The sequence below is a fragment of the Ursus americanus genome, chromosome 35 (genome assembly GCF_024610735.1).
Source record: "Ursus americanus isolate L20-20 chromosome 35, mUrsAme1.1.p, whole genome shotgun sequence".
Classification (NCBI taxonomy): domain Eukaryota; kingdom Metazoa; phylum Chordata; class Mammalia; order Carnivora; family Ursidae; genus Ursus; species Ursus americanus.
The window spans coordinates 16,810,392-16,825,545 of NC_142161.1; positions in this window are offsets into that span (position 1 = coordinate 16,810,392).

Consider the following 15,154-nt stretch of genomic DNA (forward strand, 5'->3'; position numbering starts at 1 on the left):
ATTTTTTAAATTAAAAGGTCCTTTGCCGTAGTATGTAGAGTCAAAAATTTAAGCCTTCAACATTCGATTGATTCAAAAGCTATGGGGTACCCACTATGTTTCCAAATAATTTATCAGAATTCTCTTTAGTTAGACCCCCCATTTTATGGTGTCTGTCATCTACTATTTGATAACTACTTGAGTATTTTATTACACATACTTCCAATCATTGCTGTTCCTTAAAGCCTGAAGACCTAGTTTTTTTTTCTCTCTAAAACAGTTTTAATGACCATGACCATTAATATTTACTCATAAATGCATTTGTACACAGGCTTAACCATAGCACATGAATGAAGAAAAAAAGAGTTGTTACCCAGTTCTTTACCCTAGAATAAATCAAATCAACAAATATTTATCGAATGTCTACTATGTGCAAATAGCCCTGGACCGGTCAGCTTTTAAAAGCCATCCAACTTTTCACATTGACAAATCCAAGCATTATTATTTCAAGCATTGCAGAAGCTGCCTCCATGTCCTTTAGGTGACAAAGGCTATGAGGACTCTGGATTACTTGGAATAAAGAAAGACAAGGAAGAGAAAGCTAATTAACAGGCTGAAAAGAGGAGAAAAATATCACCGATGGATTGCACCATGTATGTATGTGTATATATACAGGTATGTGCGTATGAGCTTAGTGCATGAGTGTATTTTATGTATGTGTGTATATCTATATACACGTGAAGAATGAGTGAATTTGAGAAAAATAGACTTTGTTAAGGTGACATAAGAATGGGCATTTACTGAGTTCAGAGCTTTGCTTTAGAAATAGGCTTAAACGGGGGCGCCTGGGTAGCGCAGTCGTTAAAGCGTCTGCCTTCGGCTCAGGGCGTGATCCCGGCGTACCGGGATCGAGTCCCACATCGGGCTCCTCTGCTGTGAGCCTGCTTCTTCCTCTCCCACTCCCCCTGCTGTGTTCCTTCTCTCGCTGGCTGTCTCTCTGTCACATAAATAAATAAAATCTTTAAAAAAAAAAAAAAAAGAAATAGGCTTAAACGTCTGGTTAGTGTTAAATAACACTAAGTCCTATAGTATAATGAAACCAAAATGTATCATGGTATAACAGAAAGATCACTCAGCTTGGTGACCAAAGTTCTAAAACCTAGCTTGCCCTAAAATCTATTAGAAGATGACCTCCTCAATCAATAGATTTTATTAGAAGTGACTTCTATGTTGCTACTGTAGAAAATTGTTGTAGGGTCCTAAATAAGAAGTTAATTTGATCATAAGTAAGAGAAGACACTTGGACGCTCATTGTAAAGATTCTAATCATTATTATAAACTAAATAAAAACTACCAGTAAGAGACAAAACGTACATACTTTATTATATTATATATTCTATATTATACTATTTATTATACTATACTATTTTATACTATATATTATGCTGTAATAGTCTCTGCATTTAATTCTGTTAATCTGTAAAAGATAAATAACGAACTATCATACCACGTCAAATAATTAAATGTGTTTCCTTAGTGAGGTTTGAAAGGGAGGCCGGTGATAATTTCCAGCTTTAACAAATAGAAGTAATCCTGGCTACTGTGCATAGTAGGTATGTATATATCTTGGCCATTGAAGACATTGTCATTGACATTCTCCCGGAGGATGTCTGGTGTCAATTTTAAAATATTTGTTTAGAAGAACTAATTTTTTAATATCCATGTTTGCCTCCTATTGGTAGGCTAAGTTTAATTTCCAGTGAGGATCAAAGCAGACTCTAAATAACCTTTTTAAGTAGCATTTACCTTTTTCTAAAGTACCTGAAATTAATTGCTCAACTTTTGTGTGGGGGGAAAGTGTTACAGCTCTATTATTCAGAGTTGATATTTCTGTTACAAAATTGTTGGTTATTAAAATCACTTTGAAGCCAAGGTATCTTCTCCTATATCTTTTTAATTATTTGATTCTTTGCCTATCTGTAATTTATTTTCAACGCATACTCTAATTGCTCTGTAGTAAATTTTGGATTTCTTCTCAGCTACAGTCTTTCTCTTCTTGGTAAAACCATGCTATTGGCCTTTATAAATATAAGAATCACTTTCAATGTATTACTACATTGATTTGGTCTCTTTCATTTATTTCCTTGGTATATTGTAATTAATGTCTTTGGTATATTCTAAATAAGATTTCACTTGAATGGTCCAGATCTAAGTGCTTATGTCCGTGAAGAAATATTATCTTTAGAGTTGTTTCTAATTTTCATTTCCTCTTTGCCCTCCTTTGACCAGTATTCCTGATACTAAGACCCTCTCACCTAGGACCTAGCCTGGATTCACCTGCCCCCTTGTGGTGTTCCTCTCTGAATAGTTAATTGATTTCTGAAATTTGGACTGGTATTACATATCCTGAAAAGAGAAACCTCATCCCATTACTCTTGTCTAGCAGTCTAGAGTCAGAAAAGTTTTCTTCTCTTAGCTACTGGCTAACACAAGAAGAGGAAAAAAGTGTGGTGAGTTTTTTTTACTTTTTTGTTTGTTTTTAATTCAGCACACAAGAAGGAAATTGGGCAAGAAATGAGTTGCTTGGAATAAATGATGAAAATTAATTTTGTCTAGAGTCGAATATTAGTGACCTACAGATTGATAAGGTAAAGACATATTTCGAACATTCTCATAAAGCAACTTAAAATCAAGTTTTTTCTATGTCAGTGTTTCCTTTTTCAGTGAGTGAAGAAAGAAGGGAAAATGGCATTCTATCTTATTTAAATTTTAAATAGATTTTGTAAGCCTTTCATCAAGGATGAATTCATAAATATAAAAAATAAACCTTGTGTTCTGTGTAGTCAAATATGTCTGATACAATTGGCACAAATACATTTTTGTTTCCTTTTCTCAAAAAGGAATCCCTTCACTTGCCACAGGACTAATTTTTACATCTTCTGCTGAAGTTAATAGACTTTTCACATGGAACAGGGTTGTATATGGTCAATGAGTGAATAACCTACGTGCAGATTCAGAGACATTTTGCAAGAATAAGGACTTAAGAATTAAGTCTCTAGTTAATAAAGAATAATATAAAGATAAAGAAAGGGAAAATGAAAGAAAAGCAGTATATGCGTAACTAATCTGTCTTTCTTGGAAGGAAAAGATGGATTAATAAATGATTGTTAACAAGTACATTTTTAAAGATACCCTTTTCTGTTAACTGTAAATATTTCTAACAGAAAAGAGTTGTCTCTTTCTATGCTGTCCTACCTCCTGCCCCTACTCCCCACCAAAATCTGATTTGATTGAATAATAGTGATCTTCTGTGGCATTTTAAACTTCATGTCACCTCCCTTGAGATCTGGAAGGAACAGCATGCACGTTTTAATAAAGCTCTATGCAGTCCAATTGCCAGGTTTCTAGTACCCACCTCTCCTTTTCAGTTTCTTTTACATTTGTAACAGTTGACCTACTAACAGGTTCCCAGAAACACAGGTTCAAATTTTGGCAGGCTTACCTCACCTCTTTGTCCTTCCAAAGTACATAAATGCTAAACTGTGTTCACAGTGAGGAAGGGAGAGTCATTCCAATGAGACTTTTAAAACCAAGACCCTTTCTGCTCCCCACCAAGTTACTGCCATCCTCTCCAAAGGAATCAAGTTTTGTCAGTGTGCCCTTGGCATAATTTCTTCAGCCGGGATTAAAACACAGGTGACAGAGTCTACCTTATCTTCACAGGGCATTAGTCACTCTATAAAAGTTAAATTTATTATGAAATACTTTGTTTGTGTTAACATATATCTTCTCTGGGAAGTTGGAAACAAAGGCATGTCCTTTAAGACTCCATATGGGGAAAACACATCCTCCTTTGGAATTTAACCTTAATTTGAACCAAGATCTGTGAAAGAAAAGCACTTTAGTGTATTGTTCCTTGCTCCACCCATCTACCCCTTATCTAAATGGGGTTACTGTTGCTTCGTGTTTTTTAACTCTTCCAGTTCCAAACCTTGCTTTCCTGAGTTTAAAATTTATCTCAGTAGAGAAATATATTAAAATAATTGTGGCAAACAATTATGCTCTGTTTTAAGGATAGGATTTTATGTGACACGTTAATTCTAATCTTTGAAATTAAAATACACGTATAGCCAGTTTATACTCATATACTTTGTTTTTAACAAATGGTATATTGTAAAGAATATTTTATCTCCTAAAAAAACTTATTTCCTGAAAATCTTCTCAAAGATTCTCCTACTAGCATTGTCATGTATGCATAGTTTATACTTTATTAGAAGTTTAAAAAATTAGAAGAAAAGTCTACATTAGGAATATAATGAGGTATATTTGAAAGACCAAATTCCAAGACCTTTATTTTCTTTCAGTCTGTTCACAAAGTCTTTGCAATGCTTTCACTGTATCTAAATCCATAGATGCCCAACGCTCCTTTTTAAAAGCAAAAGCAAAACCTTTATTGCTGCTATCCCCATCATAACAGACTACTTGTTTATAAACATCAAGGAAAGTATTTCCAAAAAAATTGTTTAAGTTGACATTTTTAAAAAATACTGCTTATACAAATGCTTGTTTCTTTAACAGCATCTACCAACAAACTTGTAATTGTCCAAATGATTTTCCTTCATTGACTTTTGTTACATGAAGGGAAAAAAACACAAACTAAAATTTAAATATGAACTTAGATTTTTGTTTATTAAAAGAACATAATTTTTATTTTTTTAATTTTTTTATTTAAATTCAATTTAAGTAACATATACTGTATTATTAGTTTCCTAGGCAGAATTTAGTGATTCATTAGTTGCATGCAACACCCAGTGAAGAACATAATTTTTAAAACAGACACATACTCAACTCCACTGCTCAAAACAACTATCTTCATGAGGCGTCTTGCTGGCTCAGTCAGTAGAGGATGCACCTCTTGATCTCTCGGGCTTGTAAGTTGGAGCCCCTTGATGGGTGTAGAGATTACTTAAACAAAAATCTTTTTAAAAAATTGGTCTTAAAAAACTATCTTCAGAATTATTAAATTGAAAACATCTTTAGAAATTCACATATTTGTTAATTTGTCACGTATTCCATTATTACACAGTATATTTCATTTAAAATGTAATATTGAAATTAGTTTGATGGATACTTTTTTAAAAAATATGGAATATAGGGGCGACTGGATGGATCAGTCTGTTAAGCGTCTGCCTTCGGCTCAGGTCATGATCCCAGGGTCATCGAGTCCCAAGTCGGGTTCCCTGCTCAGCTGGAAGCCTGCTTCTCCCTCTCCTCCCCACTCATGCTCTCTCTCACAATCTCTGTCTCTCTCTCTCTCTCAAATAAGTAAATAAAATCTTTTTTAAAATATGGAATATAGGGGCGCCTGGGTGGCTCAGTCGTTAAGCGTCTGCCTTCGGCTCAGGGCGTGATCCTGGCGTTCTGGGATCGAGTCCCACATCAGGCTCCTCCGCTGGGAGCCTGCTTCTTCCTCTCCCACTCCCCCTGCCTGTGTTCCTTCTCTCACTGGCTGTCTCTCTCTCTGTCAAATGAATAAATGGAATATTTTTAAAAATTTTTAAAAATAAAATAAAAATAAAAATATGGAATATATATAATACATTTAGGATATTAGGACATTTATCACAAGTAATATCAAGTCAGAGCATCAGTGCTCTCCACCTCAGCCCCAGCTACATTTATTGGTTCCACCCCAAATAACCCTCAAATAACAAATCACTGAAGCTTACTTAGTCTTTAGCAGTCAACACTTTTACATACTATCAGTTATTTAAATTCATAATGCATGTCATTTTTCATGGAAATTATAAATTTGCGTGGAACAATGAATTGGCGATTGGAATACTTCACCTCTCAGACTCAACTCCTTGGTTCTCTTGGACTTTGCACTGCCTTAGATGCTAATTTGATAAAACTTTTTTTTTTTTTTTAAGATTTTGTTTATTTGACAGAGAGAGAGACAGCCAGCGAGAGAAGGGAACACAGGCAGGGGGAGTGGGAGAGGAAGAAGCAGGCTCCCAGCAGAGCAGGGAGCCCAATGCAGGGCTCGATCCCAGGACCCTGGGATCAGGCCCTACGCCGAAGGCAGACACTTAAAGACTGAGTCACCCAGGCGCCCCTTGATAAAACTTTCTTAAAAGGTAACAGGGCTATATGCTCTGTTGCCCTACTAATTGCTGCCCCCCTCAATTTTTCCAAGGATGATTTTGGATGACCATCTTCATGGTGTATATAAATGCCTATATAGCTATATCATGCATCCATGGTCTTACCGTAAAATAGCCATAGGAAGATTTTTCACCGCAGTAAAGTGGTCAAAATACCAATGAACAAGATAATGGAAGAAGTGATGATAGCTAAGTATAAGATTGAAAAGGCAGATGTTAACCAGAGTCAAAGAAAAAAATTAAAAGCGTGGACTTTGTAAATTATGGGAAGAAGCAATTTAGCAAAAACTGAAATAAAGGAGTAAAAGGGAGAGAAAGAACCAAAGATAATTCCAAACTACCACATGAAGTAATGTTGGTAAAAGCCCAAAGTATTTGCAAAATTGGATAAATTAAGGTTAAGTGCGTGTGTGTTTATAAAAATGTAGATAAGTGTGGTCTTCACATATTAAATTTCGAAGATGTAAGGAGGTAACAAAACAATAATAAAATATTGAAGCATCCTTATTGACCACGAGCTATATTACTAGATAAAACTTAGTTCGATGAAATTAGAAATAAAAAATACCATAGGTCCCATGGAAGTTATTTATTTTTTTTTTATTATTTTTTTTTATTTATTATTTTTATCTTTGAAACCCCAGCACTAACACATGTGAAAGGTGAAAGTATTGTTCTCAGAGGAAATGTTTGTATTCTATGTGGAAGTCTTCAGTATTTTTCTAAAAGTACATCTTGATGAGGGGATTGAAAGAGATACTAGAGAGGGTTTTATTGTTTGCATTAATCAGTAATTCAGACAAAACCATACCAGGGTGCTAGGGATACAAAGTTGAATCAGACAGTGTCTGCCCTCATGGAAATCGGAGTCCAGAAGCAATGATGTAGCTATAAATAATTAGAAGACAGTATGGTGGGTACCATAATAGAGGTAGGCTCAGAATGCTTTAGCAGAACAGGTAAAAGGGCATCTTGCCCTGCCGATGAGATTAAGGAAGGCTTCCCAGAGGAGATGGTGTTTGAGTTAAGTGCCGCTGGGACTGGCAATTAAGCAGTCCATGGTGACTTTAATGAGAGCAATTTCTACTCTAATAAGACACAAAATCCAAATTGCAGACAATTAAGAAGTGAATGAAAAACGTAGAAATGGAGACAGTGAGTATAGACTACTTTTCCCAGGAAATTGCTTTCTAACTCTTTTTACTTGCTGCGTCTGAATAGATTTAATAAAGAATTTCACTTTGCACAGCACAATTAAGTGCTATTGCTAGTAATGGATTTTTTTCCTGCTGTTGGTGAATAAATTTCATTCCATTTGTACAAGCTCGGGAACATGAACCCTTCTAGCAAGAGCCTTACCACTTGAAGGAGGGTCAGATCTACACCTTTGCATTTTGAGCATCTTTGATCCTCAGTTCTTCTAGTCCTCCTTTCTATTCTGGAGTTTCACAGTCTCCATTGCCAAGTATACCCGGAAGAAACTTTCTCTTCCCTCCCTCTCTTCCATCTTTCTCATAATTTCTCTTTATACGTCTAACCATATATCCTCAAGTGATTCAAATATTTTATTATCTACACTTATCTTTCTAATGCTAAACATTACCTACTGAATAAACCAATTTCTTAGAGCGTTCAAGGCCCTACAGATTTTTATTCCAGCCACTTTCTCAGCTTTATCTTCCCGTACCCTCCTCTTTCATGCTTCAACTTCACCTTCTCCTCTATACACCCTGAACTTTCTGGCTTCCATTTCCCAACACTGTTACCTTCAACTGGAATTGCCCCCTCCCTCCCTGCAACCTCATGTCTAAATCCTGTCTGACATTTATGGTCTTACTTAGTTGTCATATTTCCTATAAAAGTCTTTTTTGATCTTCCCAGTACTACTGTTCTTCTCAACCTCAGTTTTTATATATGTCTCTATGCCATTCATTCAACAAAACTTTTCTGAATACCTACTATGTGCCAGAAATCGAAATAAGTCACTATTTTATCTCACCACTGCTATCAGACTATAAATTCTTTGAGATTAAGAATCATCTAATATAGCTCTAGAAGTATCTATTGCAATGATTTACACTAGTAATTATATAACAAATTGATTGCATTAATGAATAAATTAATCTCAAATGGAGATCCATCCCCTGAAATTCAATTGAACAAAGATAGCACCCAAATCTTTTATCTTCCCTGACATGAAGTTCTCTCCTACCATTGTCTGCAAGAATGCAATTTGTCACTTCCTCAGTTTAATTGTCTTAAAATGGCATTTTTCAAAATTTGGTATTTGGCTTCCTTGTATTTATTCTCTTAAATTCTTCTCTGTCTTCAGCTTCATACATTCCATTGAAAGATTCCAGAAGTTATAATAATCAAGTCATTCCACTTTACCTACGTGACTACCTCACTTAGCTGGTATACTACAACTTCCTTCTTACAAGAGTCACTTGGTGTGGCTGGGTGGCTCAGTCGGTTACGTGCCTGCCTTTGGCTGAAGTCATGATCCCAGGGTCGTGGGATCGAGCCCCATATCGGGATGCCTGCTCTGTAGGGAGTTTGCTCCTCTCTCTCCCTCTCCCTCTCTCTCTTGCTTTCTCTCAAATAAATAAAATATTTTTAAAAATTTTTTTAAAAGGGTCACTCAACTACAGTCACTTCCCTCTTTCAACCCATCCTGCATAAGTTAGCTATGGATTTCAACTCAGATTATATTTCTTTTCAAATCTTCCTCTTTCTGTAGCCATTATAAAAACTGTTTAATACTAACACACTTCCATTTCTTCCTAATCTTATATCTTCTTGCTATTTGCCAACAATCTTTAGTTTAAAATGTGCTTCACTGGGACGCCTGGGTGGGTCAATCGGTTAAACGTCTGCCTTCAGCTCAGGTCATGATCCCAAGGTCCTGGGATCGAGCCCCACATTGGGCTCCCTGCTCAGCAGAGAGCCTGCTTCTCCCTCACCCTCTGCTCCCCCTGCTCATGTGTGGTCTCTCTCTCTCTCTCTCTCTCTCTGTCAAATAAATAAATAATCTTTAAAAAAAAAAAAAAAAGCTACTTCACTGGGGCACCTGGGTGACTCAGTCAGTTAAGCATTGGACTCTTGGTTTTGTTTCAGGTCATGATCTCAGGATGGTGAGATTGAGCCCCATGGCAGGTTCTGTGCTGGGTTAAGCAGCCTGCTAAGATTCCCTCTCTCCCTCTTCCTCTGCCCCCTCTCCCTCTGAGTGCACTCACACATACACACACACATTCTCTCTCTCTCTCTCAAATAAACAAATAAATCTTTTAAAATAAAATGTGCTTCACTTCTAGAACATTCTACGTCTTTACTACCATCAGCAGAGTTTACTATCACTCCAGCTCTCTAGAACCCAACTTAAAATCTGTTTTTAAGGGAGTTTCTTTGATTAACCTAGGTTTGTGTATCACTACACTTATTTTCTATATATTGTTGAATCACTAAATTAATTTGAATCAAATTGTATTTATCCAATTTGCCTCCCCACAAGAGTCCTCTGCTAAGGATGTTATCTAATCGAACTAGTGTAATATTCAATACAAATCCCATATACTGATCTGTATTATTAATGTGAAGCTTTGCTCTTCATGATGATGTTAATCTGTGGTTTTCTGCCCTTTAGGTAAAACAAATATAATGGATTAAATAGAACCAAGATATTCAACTCTTCTAGAATTACAATATATAACCAAATGATTGGGCTTTATTGACTAATCAGCTAGAATTTACAGAAAAATTAATGCTACCATTAAACCAGTTCCTAAAATATGGGTAAGAGAGTGAATTTGAGGCTTGAATACAAGATAATTAAGAAGATATAACAAGAATTACCAAGATTTGGTGTGAGCAGCTAGGGTTTAGAATATAATAAGGAAAAGTCTTCTGCTTCTGACTATAACAGAGTTGCTAAAATCAGAGTAATTCACTCACTGAGAATAACTATAAAACTTGGACAAAATATAAATTCACAGCAGGGGCGCCTGGGTGGCGCAGTCATTAAGCGTCTGCCATCGGCTCAGGGTGTGATCCTGGTGCTCTGGGATCGAGCCCCACATCAGGCTCCTCCGCTGGGAGCCTGCTTCTTCCTCTCCCACTCCCCCTGCTTGTGTTCCCTCTCTTGCTGGTTGTCTCTCTCTGTCAAATAAATAAATAAAATCTTTAAAATATATATATATATATATATAAATTCACAGCAAAGCCAAGTAAAAAACATTTACTAAAAAGATAAAGAACTAAGAAGAGAATTTGCCAGTCCCATGATGCTGGGGAGACAAAAATTGGAGTGCAAGTCTCACCAAAAAGGAGAGACTCAGCTTTTGAATCAGATCTTGGGAAAGCTATCCCATAGGAATAAAGATAAATTGTAAATAGAGTAGCTTCCACTATATCAAGGTGATCTTCTCAAACACCTAAAACACTTACCAATACAAGGTGAAATTTAGAGGAAGGGGCAGGGAATTTGCCTGTGCTCTAGACCCTGCACTGAATAGGAGGCTGCCTGCCATTGAAGGAGATACGCAGGGCCTGCCTAAGACCGAGATGGGAGCTGGAGAGCTGAGAAATCCTCCCCTGTACCACCGTGATCCTTGCATCTAGTAGCAGGTAACAGCCACGTACTTCTGGGGAAAATAAAAACATGGGAATAGACTCCCTCTATGCTGCAGGCACAGAGAACCTGCTAAAATCTGAGGGTAGAGCAGAGAATGAGGGAAAAAAAATACCTCCAGCTCTCTCAAGCCTCACATTCAACACAAGATACTGGCAACCCAGCCCCTGCCTGGAAAAATTTTAAATCTGTGGTACACTAAAGATAACTTATAGCAACCACAAGACCCAAATCACCTCACACGTTGACTAAATTTGCTCAAATGTCCACACTAATGGCCTGACAAAAGACGAGGTATTACCATTTTAGACATTTACCTCAGTTTCAATTGCTCTTTTATATATAATATTTGACATTTAATTTAAAAACAAAACAAAAAACAAGACACATTAAAAAGAAGGACCATGTGAAAAGATAAAATAGTCAATAGAATCAGACCCAGAGATGACCCAGATGTTGGAATTACCAGACTTAAAAAAAAGAAGAATAAAGATATATATTAATTATTAATTTCAAAATAGTAAAAATGAGTCACAGTTAACTTCTCAGAGAAATAGAAACTGGAATAAAATGAAAAAATGAAATAAATGAAAAATAAAACTTTAAAGTGCTGAGAGTAAAAAATCAACAACCTAGAAACAAATGCATGGAAAAAAATAAGAGATTATCATAAGCAGAGTTCCACCAAAAGAAATCCTAAAGAGAGTTGGTTAGGCAAATGCAAAGTGATGTGATCACAGATGGGACCATGGTAACATAGGAAAGAATGAGAGCACCAGAAAGGGTAAATGTGTGACATAAGGTAAACGGATATTTACTGTTTAAGGAAAAATAGAATACATGTAATAAACAGTTTGTTTTGTTCAAAAGAAACAAATCTATTAATATTGGAAGTTGAATGATCATAGCTAAATAAAGCACAAATTTGAGGAAAATGTTTACCCAAGTGCTCATCTATACTTGAGTTTAATGTTGAGAAGCTCACTATTTCTGAGTTAACCTACTCTATATATAACTGTGTTATCGATGTCTTTATAACCTATCATCTTCTTGAATTTCTGCTTCCTGGCTCTAATTCTGCCCTCTACAATGACGCACAATAAATAATTCTGATTTCTCTCACATACGCTTGAAATAATTATAGTACCCTCCAATGTAACAGAAATGTTTTATTCTATAGTCAAACATCCCCAGTCTAAACAGTTCTTCACAGGATGTGGTCCAGTTCTCCTCTAACCCAGAATCTTCTAAATGTACCTCACTTTCTTGATATCTCTGAAATAGATCCTAACACATGAAACAAAATCCTGTAGTGACCAAGGCATTCTTGCTTTCCCCACTCCATGTGTTCAGAAATGACATTTATCTTTCATAAGGGGAGAAAATCACGCTATTTATTCATATGTAATTCCTAATTTTACTTCTGTGAAAGCTCTGGCCTCAAGAGGTTAGGACTTATTTTTGTTCACTGAAAGCTATTGCTCAGAAATATTAGGCTAGGAATAGTGTACAAACAAAAACTGGCCAACAAGATTCTTGAGGCTATGTTAACAAAGTGACAGTAGTATAGTCTAAAATTGTGACCTTTGGGATGTCAAAGAAGGAAAGGCTGGGGTAATGGGGGTATTGATAAGGCATAGTAACCACTTTTGGATGTATGGGCCATAAGAGGGATGAGTCAATAATGACTATGACTTCTCAAGCCTTAGTAACAAAGAGAACAAGAAAAATATGGAAATCAGGATGAATGCCTTGTTACTGAGAGAAATGTGTTGCTGTAATTTAAATGTATTGGATATTCATGGAAATAACTTGTAGACAGGCATAGAAATAAGATGGGAGATTTTGTTGGAGGACAGGGATGGCCTTTTAGCTTGACGCATGGTAGCTTGAGCCATAAGACACAGGAACAAAGGCCTATCGATGTGCTCTAGCCAAAGACCGTCAGAAACATACGTATGGTTGAGCAAATTGGCTTTACTGCTTGTTTGCAAATAAGACCACACACCATAGGAAACTGTGGCATTTCAGTAAGAAGGTGTTAGAACTAACTTATTATAGGTTAGATGTTCTGTGTGAGGATTCAAGAAAGTAGAACTTTGAATTGGTTACTGTCAGGATGTGGGGCAAGTTCTGTGACATCTTAAGAAATCTTATCTAGAAAGAGGGAAGACTAGAACAAAGCTAAAGCTGTAATTTGTAAAGAAGCAACAGTTACTAGTATTAGCAAGCACAAGCAATGTTTGCTATCTTTGTGGTTTGCAGTGACTTTATTTTCATCTGTACTTAGACAAGTTACAGAGGGGGTCTTTTTGTCTTACCTCTCTACAGTTAGAGTGTCCTTGTCTAATGCTGGCATTCAGTAAAACAGTTTATGTTTGACAGGAGAACACCTAGGCCTGTGAATCCCAGGTCAACTCATAAAAATACTGTAGCCTCGCTGCATGTGTCAAGCCATTTTCCAAATGTGAGGGGTTGGTTTTGTCTTTCAGACCAACAGACTTAGCCATGGGGAACAAGAGTGGAAGTTGGAATAGACAGAAAAGATAGTTATGGAGATAGAGAAGCAGTCATGAAGACGTAGAGAGCAAGGGTAGGCTGGTGCCAGGAGGTCCTTGGTGAGAGGATGGTCAACATTGCTAAGAGTATTCACAGCTGCTTGGGACTCGGGAAAAAATGGAGTAAAAACATCATTGAATCAAGGTATCACTGATGATCTTCAAGACAGAAGTGGGAGGGTGGGTTGTTGTTGTTGTTGTTGTTGTTGTTGTTTTTCAAGATAAAAGTTTAAGGGACCACAGATCAGGTTGCAAGGCTATGGAGAAGGAGATACTGTGGGTAAACACCACTCATTTGAAAAGTTTGGCAGTGAAAAGAAGAGCAAGGGAATGTTAACTAGAAGATTTTGTGAAATCATTTTCAGGAGATTTCACCCTAAAATAGAGATGACCATTACATGTTTGAAGTTGAGGATAAGGAGCCATTGGAGACAGCAACAGGGTAGATGCTAGTAAAGCAGTAAAAACAGAGGGGTCTGAGACTAAGAACCTTGGGACATATGTCTGTCCTGGAGAGAAGGCAGGACTCCTTCACACCCTAGACCTAGCAGAGAATGTAGGTACAGAAATAGAAATGTTGAGTTGGGATATATGGTAGACGTGGGAATGGATGACAGGTAAAATCGTCTTTTTTCCCTTTTCCTTTTTCAGTGAAGTTAGAAACTAAGATCATTAGCAAAGGAGAAAGGGATATACAAAAGCCGGGAGAAAGTCCGAGTCATCTGCTAAGAAGTTGTTTAGTAAATCAACAAAAGATACTGTTTTCTATGAAGTCACCCATTTTGTTAAAGAAGAAAATGCGACTTTTGCTGTATATTACGAATTTACAGAGGATTTAGAAGTGAGAGCCCTTTTATTCTCAACGAAAGGAGGGAATGGTTGCCATCATTTTACATTAAGAGTGGTCCAAATAAAGCTTTTTCTTGGAGTATCCATGCTAGATTAAATATTATTTGACAAATAATTTGTAACTTTTGGGGGGGCTTTGAATACTCTATCTCCCAAAGGAAAAAAATCTTGCTGTTTTCAAAAACTAGAGGGCACATCGACCAAAGACAATAGCCATCCAGAAGGCTGAATTCCATAATACCTAGAGCAAAGATAATTAACGTTTCCACTCACAGTCACAAAACCGGACCCCCACTCTCCACTGAATTCTGTTTATGTGTATCTAAACACCGAGCCGCCCGCTCCTTCCTGGTATGAGGTGTGATTGAGAGATAACTCAGCCCGCGGCGGCGGAGCAGTTTTTGTGCACGCCGGAGCACATGCTCTCGTGAGCATCAAAAGGAGATGAAGCCTGATTAACCATTTTGAAATCTATCGGATGAGGAGAAGTCCTTACAAAACAACTTTTATACGCTTTAATTAAAAACGTGTTCCGGCAGCTCAGAGCTGAATGGGCTTCAGGGGGAGCAGGGCTGAGCCCGTTGCTATGACGACACCAAATCTTTTCACGCCTGGCCCTTCCCCAGCACACTGTGTCGCGCTCTGTCCAGCCATTAATTTGCCTCCGTCCCATCTCTCACTGCCCCAGTCCCTTGGTCTGGGAGTTGATGGAAGACCCAGTACTATCTACCTTTTCGGCCATGGCATCTCTCCCTCGCTCTCTTTCATCATTTCATCTCTTATATTTTCCCTGCCAATCCCAATTTTCTTGCTTCTTTTGAAAACAAGTTCACCCCATGAGTTGAAAACATTAAAAAAAAAATGTGAGAGGGGGGTCACAGCATAGGAATCACTGCTGGATATCCTTCATGATAAATTCATTTTTAGTGGTCTTGAATGTAGTTGAGAAGGATCTCACTGTCTTCTACATTTTT